The 16,773-nt window shown below is 48.6% G+C and overlaps 1 protein-coding gene across 1 annotated transcript in view; it reads right to left on the bottom strand.

The window, feature by feature from the left end:
- Epb41l1 (erythrocyte membrane protein band 4.1 like 1) overlaps positions 1-16,050 on the bottom strand; it is a 71,066-nt gene extending 55,016 nt beyond the window's left edge. Inside the window, exon 1 of the mRNA XM_042694345.1 lies at positions 15,918-16,050. The gene's annotated coding sequence lies outside the window, so the exon portion shown is untranslated. The remainder of the gene's footprint in view (positions 1-15,917) is intronic.
- Between the last annotated feature and the right edge of the window lie 723 nt (positions 16,051-16,773).

Genomic DNA, 16,773 nt, shown 5'->3' with positions numbered 1-16,773 from the left:
AAACTAAGAGACAATGCCCAGACCTGAGTTCAAGCCCCAATACTAGCATTAGCTTTAGAGTTAGGTACTTAGAGACTGAAAGCTCAGCTCCAGCACCTGCTTTTATCTGTGACCTTGGGTATGTGACCTCCTTTTCTATAAAACAGAGATACCCCCCTCCTCTCAGGGTGATGGTGAAGATTCAGAAAAGAGAGAGAAAAACACTTACCATTATGTACACCCAGTAAAACAAGCCTATGAAGTGGGCCTACAATTTCAAGCAGTATTGGAAAGCTGCTGTTCTCAGGACTGGCCTGAGAACAGAAGTGCCCCTCCAGAATGAATGCAGAACGAGAATGTTCTATGAGATAAGAGGCCAAAGGGCCAGACTGATGACACCATCAGAGAGGAGAGGCTGAATGCACAGGATTAGAAAAGAGAAAGGTCAGCCAGAGAAGGGAACGCTGACAGCACCCACACCAGCCCTGTCTGGGGCTGAGGAGAGGGGCACCAATGTGGCTGGGATGCTCGCCTGCCCTGGGCGAGGGCCAGCCCAGAAGACTGCCTGCATCTGGGGCTCTGCCACTGTCTGGCTCCCTGGCTTGCCTTCCAGGGGCACTAATCAACCATCTCGTGCTGCGGCCGTCCATCTGGGTAGCCTGCAGGGAGAGGATGTCCCAGCCAGCCAAGGCAATAGCCACTGGTCCTGGAGTGATACCACGCCATAAAAATGAATCACCTGGCATCAGTTAACCTTTTAATCAGCATTAGTGTGAGTCAGCATCTCTGAGGCCAGTCATTCACATTTGTCCTTTTCCCCTTTCCACAAGCTACCACCCAGGTCCAGGGCACAACCAACTCCAGCCAGGATCGATGTCCAGGCTGCTCCATGACTCTCTATGTTCACGCCTAGAGTTTATACTCCATAGGAAAGCCACAAGGGTCTTTGTACAACTTTGAGTTAGATGCCCTTTTTAAAACCTCCAATGGAAGCCAGACACTGGTGGTTCATGCCTATAATCCTAGCTACTCAGGAGGCTGAGATCTGAGAATCGAGGTTCAAAGCCAGCAGGAGCAAGAAAGTCCATGAGACTCATCTCCAATTAACCCACTAAAAAGTTGCAAGTCAGGTGTGGCTCAGATGGTGGAGTGCTAGCCTTGAGCACAAAAGCAAAGGGACAGTGCCCAGGCTTTGAGTTCAAGCCCAGGACCAGCACACAAATACAAAAAAAACATAAAACAAAAAACAAAATTCCAGCCAGGCTTGAGCTGACTCAAGGGAACTGCATTAAGGGAACTGGGGGAAAGCGAAGGGGTAACATGTCCAAAAAAGAATCATGATCATTATCTGACTTATGAAATGGTAACTTCTCTGTACAACATCCTAATAATAACAATAAAGTTATACTAAAAAACAACAACAACACACAAACTAAGGGACAGGGCCAGGCCCTGAGTTCAAGCCCCAGTATAAGCACATGCATGCACGTGCACACACACACAAAATTAAAAATAAAAAACTCCAATAGCTTCCCACAAAATTAACACACAAACTCTTTTTTTTTTTTGGTCAGTCATGGGGCTTGAACTCTGGGCTTGGGCACTGTCCCTCAGCTCTTCAGCTTAAGGCGAGCGCTCTACCGCTTGAGCCACAACGCCACTTCTGACACAAACACTTTATCAAGCAATAGGCTTCTGCTTACAGCCCTGACCACCTTTGCAGCATCAGCTCCCACCTCAACCAGTCTCCTACTGACTTCTGACTCTACCCCTGCCACTGTGTGCATGATGTACTGACCCTAAGTCTGTTCTTCAACCATGCCAGCCTTATCCCTGCACTGGGACTCTGTCCTTAATGCGCCCTCTGCATGGACAGTGAGCCTGTCCCTTTCCCTTGGTACTACATTTTCCACACCCCCCCCCCAACTTGCCAGTGCAGAGATCAACCCCAGAGTCTCAGACCTGCTGAGGCAAGTGAGCTGCAACCATAGGTCTTGGTTTATAAAGACAGGGTTATAGCCAGACACTGGTGATTCATGCTTGTAATACTAGCTACTCAGTAGGATGAGATTTGAGGATCAAAGTTCAAATCCACCCTGGGAAGGAAAGTCTGTGAGATGCTTATCTTCAATTAACCACCAGAAAACCAGAAGTGGAATTGTACCTCAAATGCTAGAGTGCTAGCCTTGAGCAAAAGAACTCAGGAACAGGGCCCAGGCCCTGAGTTTAAGCCCCATTGCGGGGGGGGGGGGGGGGGGGGGACACACAGGCTCTTGCTTCTAGACTAAGCTAGCCTCAAAATCTCAATCTTAGCTCCACCTCTTTTTTTTGGTGGTGGGGAGGTCCGTCGTGGGGCCTGAACTCTGGGCCTGGGCGCTGTCCCTCAGCTCTTCAGCTCAAGGCTAGCACTCTACCACTTGAGCCACAGAGCCACTTCCAGCTTTTTCTTTTTGCTTATGTGGTGCTGAGGAATCGAACCCAGGGCCTCATGCATGCAAGGCAAGCGCTCTACCACTGAGCTACCTTCCCGGTCCCGTAGCTCCACCTCTTAAATGTCAGTATTACAAACCCACACCACATTTACCAGATCATAAATCTATGTGTCCCTTGTCAACCCCATCTAAACTGGTCCCTCTTTCTTTGGGGAAGCACTGGATATGTGAAGCTGTTTCTTTGTCTTTGTTTTTCACATTTTTAACAATTTTTAAAGTTTCAGCAAGGATTTATTTTAGCATAATAGGATTAAAGAAGGGAGAAACAGAAGAGAGACAAACATTTCCTGGTCCCAAGCAGAAAATGGAAGTTAAAGACTTCTATGTTAAACTGTATTAAAGTGCAGCAATTCAGGGGCGTAAATGACATTCAACAATAGCCACTCTCTATTTCTAAAAAGTTTTTATCTCCCTAAACAGAAAAAAAAAATGTTTCTACTAAGCAAGAATGCTCCATTTGTTTTCAAAGTAATCATCCCAAACTGAATTTATATTTTGTGATTGATTTACTTAGGTGTTTCTATTCCTCCTCTAGAATATAAACCCTATAATAAAAAAAAAAAAAACCTGTCTTGTTTGCCAATCTCCAGGGATTAGTGCAGTTTTTGATAAATAATAGAAAAGTTAACATTTAGTCAGGCACTATAGAGCATGTTTAAAATTCCAGCTATTTTAAAGCAAGAGGATTGTTTGAGCCCAGGACTTCAAGACTAGCCTAGGAAACATAGTAAGACTGTCTCAAAATAAAACAAAGCAAGCAAAACACATCAATAGTCTAGAACATTAACTCTTATAGTTTTCTATCTTCCAGGCACTGATCTAAGTATTTGACAAGAACTAGTTCATCTAATCTACACAATAACCTATAATACATATTCTTTTTTTTTTTTGGTCCGGTCATGGGGCCTGAACTCTGGGCCTGGGCGCTGTCCCTCAGCTCTTCAGCTCAAGGCTAGCGCTCTACCACTTGAGCCACAGCGCCACTTCCGGCTTTTTTCTTTTTGCTTATGTGGTGCTGAGGAATTGAACCCAGGGCCTCTGGCATGCAAGGCATGTGCTCTACCACTGAGCCACCTTCCCAGCCCCTTATCATACATATTCTTATCATCTCTATTTTACAAAAGAAGAAACTGACCAGGCACTGGTGGCTCATGCCCAGCTACTCGGGAGGCTAAGATCTGAGGATTATAGTTCAAAGCCAGTCTGAGTAGAAAAGTCTGTGAGACTCTTATCTCCAACTAACCACTAAAAAGCCCAAAGTGGAGCTATGGCTCAAATAGTAGAGTACTAGCTCTGAGCAAAAAAGCTAGCTGGACACCAGTGGCTCACACTGTAATCCTAGCTATTTAGGAGGCTGAGAACTGAGGATCATGGTTTAAAGCCAGCCCAGACAGAAAAGTCCCTGCAAGATTCTTGTCTCCAATTAACCACTCAAAAACCAGAAGTGGCATTGTGGCTCAAAGTGGTAGAGAGTTAGCCTTGAGCAAAAGAGCTCAGAGACAGTGCCCAGACCCTGAGTTCAATTCCTACAACCAACAACAACAACAAAAAAAGGCTAAGAGAAAATGCCCAGGCCCAGGCTGAGTTCAAGCTCTCGTATCAGCACAAAAGAGAAAAAAGAAAAAAGTAACTGAGGCAAAGAAGTTACCAGACCTGCCCATGTTAGTACATGACAATGTACTAACAGTTAGTACATGACAGTTAGTACATGACAATGCCAGAGCCACAATTTCTGGGCTGCATTCATTCACCTCAATTGTATTGGTGGCCTGTGGCCTGTCAGCCTCTCTTGGTAACTTACCAGACCTCAAGCACTTGATTTTTCCATCCAGATTCCTGATTTTATCTTCCATATTGTGCTGATCAGAACACACAGGCTCAAAGAAGCAAACTCATTTGACCAAGGTCAAAAGGCTGTGCCAGCTCCCTACTACACCGAAGTCCTTTCTGCTACATGTTACTGTAGAGCCATGGCGGGTAGGGGAGGACCCGAAACCCGCTGGCCAAGAGAAGTATCTCAGGACTGAAAACCAAATGCACTGCACTGGGAACTGCCGAACTGAGAATCAGGAGCTGCTTCATGTGTCAGGGCTGCCTCTTCCTATCTGTCCTATCTGATGGGCCTTGGTCAGTTGCTTCCTCTTTCTGCCTCCCCATCACAGTAACACCAGGGTAATAGCGATTATGATAGCGAATGAAGGGACTTGGAGATCCCACACTTAACATCCCACTGTGTACAGAGCAGAGAACAATAGTGGTGTCTATACCATGTATCCAAAAGGCATAGCTTCACACACATGCTTACAACCATGGCTACCTACAGCCACATGAAGCTGTGGGCATGAACCATCATGGACTCTTCAAAATCTTCACACACTGATGGCACCAAAGACATTGGAAAATTCTGACCTAAGTAAGAGTAGCAGTAGTGGTACATGGGGAGGGGAGGGAGACAGAGAGACAGAGAACAGTGCAGGAGAGACATCAAGACACAAAAAGAATGCCAGGCAGGAAAAAAAAAAAAGCCAACTCTACTTTTGATGTTTTCAATAACCACAGTTACCAAGACAACTCTTCTTTCTTTTGGGCGAGTGAGGGGGCAAAGCCTTCCCCACCCCCTGGCAACAACGCCTCCAGGACTTGTATCTCTATTTACACCCCCAGATCCATGCTATGCTTGAAGGAGTGGGAAGCCAATCCCCTGAAATGCCCCTTGAGCTCACTACCTGCTGTTTCCAGTTGGATTTGTCCAATAGTAGACACAGGCTGGAGGGCAGGGGATGGGGGGGGGGGGGGTCAGGAGATATAGCTCGTGGCCTGCTCCAGCTACCCACCATGGCACAGTTCCCTCAGTGCTGTCATTACTAGTGTGAGGTTACCAGGACATCCCATGGGTTCCCATAATCCAGCTCACACCTGCATTAATATCCCCATGCTGGAGCTCCCCCAGGGCTCCAGTGGCTTCTGTCAATGTCTGATGAATCAACCGCCTGGCACTAAGTATACATGTACACTGGGGTCCAGGAGAAGAGCCTGGGAGACAGCAGCATGGTTTCAGTAGCTGAGGATGACAAAGAGAAAATAAGAGACCTGCAGCAGGTCCCTTTAATCCCCTGTGCCACTGTTTCTTCACCTGTAAAGTCATGAGGACAACTCTGCCATCGTCCCAAGTTTTCTATAGCAATGGAATGGCCATGCGTATAACGTACTCAGGATGCCAGACCCACAATGAGTGGGTTTGAGATATTAGCTCTTTTCATCTTTATTATGAAATCCAAAGACTGGCATATGAACACATTCCCCCAGAGAAGAGAGTAGAGGACTTTTCCCTCTTTCTCCTCACGGTTCCATTTTTCTTCTATGAGCGTGTATTACTTTAGAAAGAGAGAGAGAGAGAGAGAGAGAGAGGTCCATAAAGACTTATTCTTCCTTTCTCGGTGGCTGGGGAGGATCTTACCTCCCTCAGGGGTTTCCTCAGCATGGAACATCCGCTTCCTCATGTCTGTCCCATTGGGAACAGACACGGATGAAATGACAGGAGCATGTAGGATGTGTTGCTCCCTCCCAGCCAGGCCCTGAAGGGTCTAAAAGAGAGCTGAGCCCATAGCCATCCTCAGCAGGGGCTGCTCAACTCTGGGTGTGGCACAGGGAAGAGGGCAATTTGTCAGAGGTCTGCAGTGCCCATAGGTACCGCATTAAATAAAGCCGAGCAATGTGAGCGAAGCTACCACCCGCAAGCCCTGGCTTCTTGCCCAAAAGTTTCACATGCTATCACAGAGTCACAGACTGATGTGCAGTTGTGGGCCGGAGACCACGTGACAACTTTGATCTGCAAAGTAACAACATCAAAAAAGAGCTGCCTCCCACTTGGACCACGTTGACAATTGCAGGAGACAAGCACACCTCCCTTTGGCAGGGCATCCTCTGAGAGCCAGCACCGTGCTGACTGCCTTCCGGCCTTTATCTCACTTGAGCTGTGCAAAGGCCATACAGAGCAGGAGGAGGGGTCATTTCCCAGGCTAGCTTAGCTAGCCAAGGTCACACAGCTAGTCAACTTGAATACAGCCAGGACTCCAACCCAGGTCTGCTGGCTCCCAGCCCAGTGCTCTTCCCTCAATCCTGCTACAGCCCACAACCTCCAACTTGCTATAAACCACATAACCAAAGCTACTGATGTTCTGGATATAGAAATAATAACAGCAGTATAAATCCCTCCCATGTGCAGGGTGCTTTATAATTTAAATCATTATCATTGGTGAGATCCTTGGGCTTCACTAATCAGCCATTTGAGAGGGCTCATGGAACAGTAGTCACAAAAATGGCAGAGCCAATGTGGTATATATACACAATGAAATTCTATGCCTCCATCAGAAAGAATGATATTGCCCCATTTGTTAGGAAATGGAAAGACTTGGAAAAAATTATATTAAGTGAAGTAATCCAGGCCCAAAGAAACTTATGTCCCATGGTTTCCCTTATTTGCAATAACTAGTATATGTCTGAGTCAAGCAGAAAAGGTCAGATCATTTGTTGTTAGGGAAATGAACCCTAAGATATGTATTCAAATGTTTTTTTTCTTTCAGGTGATTGTTTCTAACACATTTATAAGATTATTTCTTTGTTGCTTTGTATGTCCCTCCCCCATGGTATAACCCCTGCTTTCACTGTATTTGAGGTTGGTATAATTTGTGGAGGGGAAGGGAAAAAACAAATCGTTTAAATAGGGATACAGGTGGATCCATTGCAACAATGAGATGTATAAGTCGTTATGTGGAAAAATGAACTTTACAACTTTGGTGGGGGGGGAGGAGGATTGGGTGGAGGGGCAGGGGGGGGAGGATGGGAAGGGATGGGAAGGGGAAACAAAGGAGGACGCTACAATGCTTGATAAGAAATGTACTCATTATCTTGACCATGTAATTGTAACCCTCTGTACAGTATTTTCACAATTAAAAAAAAAAAAAAATGGCAGAGCCAGGGCTGGCATCCTGACTCCACAGGCTCGGTCACCTTGGGCATGTTACTTAACCTCCTTGAGAACCAATATAAGCAGGTAAAGTGAGAATAATACTCCCCATACTGCTAAGGCCTATAGGAAAAATCAAAGAAGGCAATGCACAGCAAGCTTGCTTTGGCCTAGTACTTGACATTATGGCAGATACTCAGCAGGGCACAAGGATTGCTCCTATCAGTAAAGCCTCACTACCACACAGATGGGCAAACTAGGGTCCAGAGGAAGTACAGAATTTGCTCAGAGCTGGGTGTCAGTGGATCATGCCTGTAATCCTAGCTACTCAAGAGGCTGAGATCTGAGGATTGTGGTTGGAAGGCAGGCAAATCCCAGAGACTCTCATCTCCAATTAACCTGCAAAAAACAAAAGTAGAAGCTTGGCTTAAGTAGTAGAGTGCTAGCTTTGAGTGAAGAAGCTTAGAGGTACAAGATCCTGAGTGCAAGCCTCAGCACTGGCACAAAACAAGAGAAGAAGAAAGGAGGCGGAGGAGGAGGAGGCGGAGGAGGAGGAGGAGGAGAAGGAGGAGGAGGAGGCGGAGGAGGAGGAGGAGGAGGAGGAGGAGGAGGAGGAGGAACAGAAAAAAAACATCCAAGGGCACTGACGACTAAGCAACAACATGACCCTGGCAACAGCTTAACAGCACCCTAAGAAAATGTAAAAATTCCTGAGGTGAGCTCACAGTGAGTAAGTGGAAGAGGGGTCTACTTGGGCCAGTCCTACCTTTTGAGAGTGACAGTGTCTTCCAAGCAGGCCTCTCCACTGGGGAAAGTAGGAAGAGAGGTAATAGGAAGCAGCAGCAAACCTTCCAGGGCAACTCTCACAGACTCATCATTTTCTATTTTTTTTTCCTCTCATATGATTTTCATCAATTGTTCACACACCACTAGAGTTCATTGCCAGTGTCATTTCAAATACAGTAAAATTAGAAACAACTTTTAATGCTCACACCAACAAGCTAGGACTTATCCATTAAAAATTAGTTATAAGCCAGGTACCAGTGGTTCATGCCTGTAATCCTAACTACTCAGGAGGATGAGATCTGAGGATCACAGTTGAAGCCAGCTGGGGCAAGAAAGCCCATGAGACTCTTATCTCCAACTACCAAAAGGAGCTGTGGCTCAAAGTGATAAAGTGTTTGCCTTGAGCCAAAAAGCTTAGGGACAGTGCCCAGACCCTGAGTTCAGGCCCAAAAAATGGAATTAAAAAATTATTATAAAAATATTACATAGAGGCCGAGAATGTGGCTTAGTGGTAGAGTGCTTGCTTAGCATGCATGAAGTCCTGGGTTCGATTCCTCAGTACCACATACACAGAAAAAGCCAGAAGTGGTTCTGTGGCTCAAGTGGTAGAGTGCTAGCCTTGAGCAAAAAAGAAGCTCAGGGACAGTGCCCAAGACCTGAGTTCAAGCCCCAAGACTGGCAAAAAAAAAAAAAAAAAAGTATTACACAGTCCAAGTGCCAGTAGCTAATACCTGTAATCCTAGCTAATTAGGAGGCTAAACACTGAGGATCTTTTCTTTTTTTTTTTTTGCCAGTCATGGGGCCTGAACTCTGGGCCTGGGCACTGTCCCTCAGCTCTTCAGATCAAGGCTAGCACTCTACCACTTGAGCCACAGTGCCACTTCTGGCTTTTTCTGCTTATGTGGTGCTTAGGAATCGAACCCAGGGCCTCATGCATGCAAGGCAAGCACTCTACCACTAAGCCACCTTCCCAGCCCTGAGGATCATGTTTTGAAGCCAGCCCCGGCAAGAAAGTCCATGAGACTTTTATCTCCAACAAATTACAGAAAAAGCCAGAAGTAGAGCTGTGGCTCAAGAGGTAGAGTGCTAGCCTTGAGCAAAAGAAGCTCAGGGACAGTGCCCAGGCCGAGTTCAAGCTCCAGGCCTGGGGGAAAAAAAAAGTATTACATAGTTACTGTGATTTTTCTTACAATTCTAAGGGATGGAACTGAGTATTTGCATATGCTGGGGAAACACTACACTAAGCTATGTCCTAACCATGGACAATTTTTAGACAGAATTTATATGTAATGACATAAAAAGATGTCAATATGCACTTAAAGGGAAAATGCACATTGTAAAACCATGTAGCTGGGCATCAGTGGCTCATGCATATAATCCTAGCTACTCAGAAGGCTGAGATCTGAGGAATAAGGTTAAAAGCCAAATTGAGAAAGAAAGTTCTGAGATTCTTACCTCCAATTAACCACCAGAAAACCAAAGTGGCACTGTGGCTCAAGTGGTAGAGCGCTTACCTTGAGCTGAAGAGCTCAGGGACAGTGCCTAGGCCCAGGGTTCAAGCCCCATACTGACCAAATACAAAACAAAACATGTAATTCATGATCCTGTTCTGGTTTACCTGTTGATTTTGGTAAAGAAAGTATTCTGGAAGTTGCATACTGCAAATGGCTACTTCAGGCAAATAGGCCTTACTGTCATTGGCTACTTTGGAGGGTGAGACTTTCTGTTATTTATTACTTCTGGAGAGTAGGATTACTCTCATTGGTAACTTTGGTAGGGTTGAACTTTTGTGGGGGAGGTAAGGAGAGAATGTACTGAATGATAAGAATTCTTCACAATTTTTGTTATTGTTATTGTTGCCAGTCCTGGGACTTAAACTCAGGGCCTGGGCACTGTCCCTGAGCTTTTGTGCCTAAGACAAACACTCTACTGCTTGAGCCACAGCCCCACTTCTGGCTTTTTGCTGGTTAATTGGCGATAAGAGTCTCGTAAGCTTTCCTGCCCAGGCTGGCTTTGAACCACAATCATTAGATCTCAGCCAGCCTCCTCCTGAGTAGCTAGGATTATAGATGTGAGCCACTGGCACTCAGCTCTCTTCACAATTTTTTAAAATTGAAAAAAAAAAGTGAATTTTATACTAGATTTAAAGTAAAAAAGGGGGGGGGAAGCATATAATTAAAGAAATATTTTTTTGGTCCCTCTTGTCTCATTAACTTCTATTATACTTGCTATAACTTTATTAGCGCCTATTTTCTACCAATGTGTCTCTGGTCAAACTTAATAAACACTCATAAAATTATGAGTTTCAACACTGTAACCTCAACACTCATAATTTTGTAGGTTTTCCCTTTTCTATGTATCAAAAATATTTCCACATTATGACATAACCATCTTTACCACAGCTAAAACTCACGGATGCTTTATTACATGCTAGTTGCTATGTCAAGAGTTTTACCTGCCTTAACTAATGTAGTCTTCATGTAGAAGCCAGGTACATAGACAGTCTGTATTACAGATGGGGAACCTGGAGCTCTAAGAGATTAACTGATCTGCAAGGCCAACCTGCAGGTAAATATAGAAGTAAGACCTAAGTCCTAGACTGTGTGAGCCCCTTGTCTTTGCTGAGGAACTTTCCATTGGATAAAACAGATGGTCTACAACATTTTTTTACTTGATTTTCTTACTTTACAGTAATATAAAAGCAATATTCATTCAGGAAAGGCACACTTTGAATGCTGATCTTTCTCTAGGCTAACAATTTCCACAGGATACTCTCCAGGGATGCTGAGCAAGCCACAGCTACCAGTCAGCTGCTTGATCACGAGGGAGAACAACCCATCCACTACCACATGCCATGGAGCTGGGTGAGGATGTTTAGTCATTTACGTATATTCAAGGCATTCGTGTGTGTGTGTGTGTGTGTGTGTGTATGTACTGGGGCTAAAGCTCAAGGCCTGGGTACTGTCCCTGAGGTTTGTTCCTCAAGGCTAGCACTCTACCACTTGAGCTACAGCACCCCCTTCCAGCTTTTTGGTGGCTAATTGGAAATAGTCTCAGGAACTTTCCCTGTCTGAGCTGGCTGCTTTGAACCCATGATCCTCAAATCTCAGCCTCCTGAGTAGCTAGGTATTCAGGGAATTCTTAATTATTTTCAAATGGTAATAGTCTTACTGGAAGGCAACTCCATCTTTACAGAGTAGGAACAATGTAGCAAAAATATGTCAGTAGCCGGGCACCAAAGGTCACACCTGTAATTCTAGCTACTCAGGAGGCTGAGATCTGAGGATCATGGTTCAAACCCAGCCTAGGAAGTAAAGTCCATGAGAGTCTTATCTCCGGTTAACCACTAGAAAACCATAAGTGGTGCTGTGACTCAAGTGGTAGAGCATAGAGCACCAGCCTTGAGCTGAAGAGCTGAGGGACAGTGCCCAGGCCCAGAGTTCAAACCCCATGAATGACAACAACTAAAAAAAGAATGTGTCAGTGACTGATTGGGCCCTGCAACCTGTATGACCTTGAACAAGTCACTTCCCCTCTGCTTAGTTCACTCCATCATTCTTTCACTGGACAAGCATTTGCTGATCACAGAGCGATACACTCATGATAGAACAATGAATAAAACATAAACCCCGCCCCGAAGGAGAAGAGAGGCTAGTCTCAATCTGTTCTTGCCCAGAAAAGATGTAACTCTCCCCACCATGGCCACCAGGCAGGCATGAATATGAAATAAAGGATGAAAAGAAGCTCAGTAACACACAGCTTCACACTCTGCGAGGATTTCTGCGGCTGTTCTCCACTGCCGATTACTTTATCCAGTGGATGTTCTAAAACGTTCTCAATCATCTTCCTATTGTTGGACATCCAGTCCCAATTTGCTGCTATTATAGAGAAGCACTGATGGGAATTTATCCAAAGGAAATAATTCGAATGAAAAAAAAAAAAAAAAAGAAGAAGAAAAGAAAAAAAAAAAAGCCAGATGCTCAAAGAAAATGCCACCCAATCTTCTAAATGACGGATGGGAGACTAACCCTTGTTCTCAACTCACCAAGCCTCAAGACCAAATTCCCAACCCCCCTGCGGAACTTCCTTACCCAGAGCTGCTTTTCCCCTAATGTGGCACATCACCTGCCACCACCACCACCGGGGAACACGGCAGTGCAGCTACCACGTTCCACCTTTCCCAGCCCTCCCAGCGTCCAAGACCAGCCTTCCTACTCAGTCACAGTCTGCCCCCTTGTAGGGGTCAGACAGACATTGCCAAAGAGGCCTTCTCAGAACATAGCTCTGTCATGTGCCTCTGCAGACAGAAACCCTGAAAAGGTCCTCAGAGCCCTCCAGCTTACGTCAAGCCCAAACACCTGGGCCTGACGTTTAAGAGATGGAAGGGGAGAGAAGGAATGGTTCCCAGGGTTCTGCTATGTGCCACCACTGTGAATATAACAATAACTATTGCAATGCGGTCCCTGTGAGGTAGGTGTGTTTATCGCCTTTGACAGATGATGAAACTGAGGCTCAGACCAGCTAAGTGGATGCGCCCCAGGCTGCATAATTAGTGCACAGCAGGAGCCTGGCTCTAGTGAGTTCTATACCTTAGTGGGAAACTTACACCCAAACTGATTTTCTGGGTTACCTGCTTCCTCTCCTCTCCTGCTCCCACTTCTTCTCTCCTGGACTGTCTAGATCATTTTCACCATGCCACCCACTCTCCTTCAAAGGTATGCCTACTTCTTTGCCCTCTGCCCTGAGCCAGTGGAGCACTTGGCCCCCAAAGGCTCACGTCCAGCAAAGCCCCCATCTTCCTGAGCCTCCCTAAATACCAAACATGCTGAGCTGACCCAATGGCACCATCTCTCCCTTTGTTCTGGCACATCTGTGTCTCTCCTATCCAGGCTTGAGACCACTCAGGAGAACACGGAACGGAACAGTCTGACCTCTGACAAGGTGCACCATGCCTGCCATGGCCTCTGGGACAGTGACCCTGAGCAACTGTCTTTCCCGCAGTAAGCCTCAGTTTCTGCAATCTGCAAAGAGGGAAGAAGAGGACATGCTACCTTACAGGATTGGGGGAGGACTGTAGGAGTTGTACATGTAAGACCTTAAAACAGTGCCTGGCACGTAGTAAGTGCTCAATAGACTTAGCTGTTACTATTCCTATCCACAAGCCTCCTGCCCACAAAGAAAGCAGAGCCAGCTTGCTACCACCCTCATCATCCATCCACCCAGGCATCAGGCCCTGCCAACAGAGACACAGTCCTGGCTGGTGACCTGGCATTCCCATTGGTGTGCCCTGGCCATAGGAGCCCCCAAATTTGGTAGGAGGCAAGTGGTAGAGCCAGCCAATCTCCCCTGGTAACCTATGGGAGCAGTCAGTCTGAAGCTTCTCCGCGCTTAGGAGGAAGCCAGAAAGCAGAGCATTAAGGTTGACCCTAGAACTTTGGCAGTATTCAAGTTACAGAACCATCCCCTGCCTAGCAAAACCCAAATCCCTCTACCCGTACCAAACCTGATCTACCACGTAATTACCCAGCTTTACTGCCACCAACCTGGGGGTACCCAGACACTGTCCCAGGAATAATGTCATGGCAAAAGGGAGGGGTTCTGGACTTCCCAGGCACATACCATAAAACCTGAGTCTGTTTCTCATCCATTAAAACACACACACACACACACACACAGATAATAATAGCAGCTCTCTGATAGATACTATAAGAGGATGCAAAGAAAGCAGTGCAGGGCAAACAGTAAGTGCTCAATAACTGCCATCATTTTCTGTAATCATTGGTATCACTCCAGAGAGATTATCCTTCCTTTTTTCATAAATGGGGCAGAGAAATCAGAAAAAGGCCCACAAAGAAACTGGAACTAAGAGACAATCCCATGTTGGCCCATCTGGTCTAGAGACAGACCCTGTCCACTGCCCTCTGGTGCCCAGGACATCTCTGGGCAGCCAGTACTCTCTGCTCTCTACACTCCAAGAGGAACCCGGGCCACCAGCTCCCTTTCTCTGAGTCCTGGCCTCTCTGGCTCACTCCATGGGAAAAACAATGGGGACGCCAAGGTAAAGCCTGTGCTGAGGGAGAGCCTTAGTCTCCAGGCTTGATGGCTGCCCTGTCAGCGGGCTGCCTCTGGATCTGCCACAGCAGCAGAACAGCAGGCCTTTGGGCTGGGAGAATCTCATACCAAAAGAAAAAGGACCTGGGAACACTCAGTACTGACTCTTCCACTCTGCAGCTGAATGACCTTGGACAAGTCATTCTTCCTCTCCTGGGAGGAGATCCACTTTTTAATATTTACCCCAGGAGAAGGACTAGAGACCCGGCACCATTCTTATGGGGTTCTCTAAGAAGCAACTAGAGCTGGACCCAGGCAACTGCCACATAGTTCAGTAAGGATTTTAACAGGAATAGAACCTTCTTACATTCACCCCCACCCCCCACCCCTCCAGAACTGCCTTGAGGAATCCCTGAGATCCCAAGGACAATGGTCTGTAAGACACAAATGTTGTGCATGGGCTTCTAGGCAGGCAGGACCTCAGGCTGGCCAGCAGAAGCCAGCTCCAAGCCTGTACTGGCTGGCAGGGCCTCACTGGTCCACAGGAGCTGCGAGAGGAGGCTGGCACAGGCTGCCTCTGCTGCAGGCTCCATCTGGAGGCACGGGTGGGCAGCAGGCACACAGCGCCTCTATTCTCCATCCCCTTGCCTGGGACAGGAGCTTCTCAGGGCACTGTCTCAGGCTCCAGCTTCCCACCTGCCCAAGTACTGCAGATCCTGGGGGAAGGATGCAGATGGAGCAAGCTGGACCTAGGGCAGCCGCAGAAAGGTCCTAAATGCATTCTTCCTACGCTCCTACCTCGGGGTGCAGAGGAGATGACACGCAGAGCCGGAGTGGAGGGAACACGTGGTAGTAGTGAGTCTCAGATCTCCGGGGCAAAGCAAGAACCACGGCTGGGAACCAAGAGAGGCCAGCACACCCAAGGTCCTTTTTAGTCCTTATCTTGCTTCTCACCGTCCCGAGGGCCCATACTACTGCACCCTGGCAGATGCAGTCTCTTGGCCTTCCCTCCCCCCAACCTTCTCCAAGTCTTGGAGACTCTGGACCTCCCCAAGTATGCGGGTGCCATAAACGACTGTGACACAAGTCATCAACCCTAAGTCAGTGGGGACAACCCCTGGCCAGGATGACAGCAGACCAGAGACACAGAGGATCTAGGACTGAGATCCAGCACCCCAGCTCTGGGAGTGCTCTGGAGAGGAGGTGGGATAGGAAGCCAGTGGAAAGTGGGGAAGGGTCTGTGACCGGAGGGGGAGGGGGAGAGGAGAGGGGGAGGAGGGCGCGCTCTGCAACCTCCAGCTTTCCAGCCAAGATGTGGTCCTGCAGCACCCCAGATCCACACAGCCCTGGGCCTCACGGAAGGAGCAGCGGGGCCAACCCGCTGGAACCCAGCACCACAGAAGGCACCAGCCCATCCATCTTGGGGAGCGGGGCGGGTAGGGGGACCAGCAAGGAGTCCCCCATGTCCGGCCGACGGACTGGCCAGGGAGCCCACAGCCCGCAACTCAGTTCCCGGGCTCGCTCCCCATTCCTCTCTCAGGGCTGGAGGCTGGGCCTAGATGTAGCGGCCCCCCACCGTGCCCCCACCCCCGGCCCGCCCGCCCGCCCCGTGCCACCTGATCCCCACGTCCCCACATGCCTACCTGGGCCTGGGGGTCCCCATCTCGGGCCGGCTGGACGAGGGGCGGCCCCTCTGCTCCTCGGGCCCCACAGGCCGCGGGGCGGGGCAGCTCTGCGGAGCAGCCGCGCGCGATACCCCGCCCGCCGTGGATGCTGACTGCGGCGGCGGCGGCGGCAGCGATCGGCGTGCGCCGGGGGCTGGGCACCGTGCCCACAGCCCCGGGCCTGGCGCCCGACGTGCGCCCGCCCCCGCCGCGGCCTCCGCGCCCAGCCTCGGGGCGGCCGCTCTGCCCCCTCCCCTCCCTCCCCTCCCCCTTCTCTCCCTCCCCCTCCCTCCTCCTCTTCCTCCTCTTCCTCCTCCTCCTTGCTGGTGGTTGCCCTGCCTCTGCCTCCGCCTCCTCTGCCTCCTCCCCCTTCTCCTCCTCCTCAGCCTTCCTCTCCCCTTCAGCCGCTCAGAGCGCAGCCACCTCCTCCAGCTCCCCCCCCTACACACACACATACACCAGACCAGACCACCGCGGGGACAGGGTAGATGTCCCCACCCAGGCACTAGCCAGCCCGCCTCCCTGCCCAGCCAGACCCCTCTGGGGGCTGGGGAAAGACAGAGAGGGAGGGAGGGGGAGGATCCTTGACTCACAGGGTGACTCAGCCTCAGTGGGCCTCCCATCCCACCTCAGCCCGATACCCTCATTCCACTGCTGTAACCCGCCTGGGACTCTGGGAAGGGCCATGGCACAGCCTCCTGGGAACCCTCTAGGTGCCTGTGTGTGTGTGTGTGTATGTGTACCTCATCTACTTGTGACAATGACCACAAGTGAACAGCCCGCAGGGACGGAGGAGGGCCTTGGCCTGTGTACACGTGTGTACACAGCGTCAACA

This window comes from Dipodomys spectabilis, unplaced genomic scaffold, assembly GCF_019054845.1.
Source record: "Dipodomys spectabilis isolate Male_0828 unplaced genomic scaffold, ASM1905484v1 ptg000175l, whole genome shotgun sequence".
Taxonomy (NCBI): Eukaryota; Metazoa; Chordata; class Mammalia; order Rodentia; family Heteromyidae; genus Dipodomys; species Dipodomys spectabilis.
Note: the sequence above shows the minus strand (reverse complement) of the source record. Positions and strands in the feature narration are given on the sequence as shown.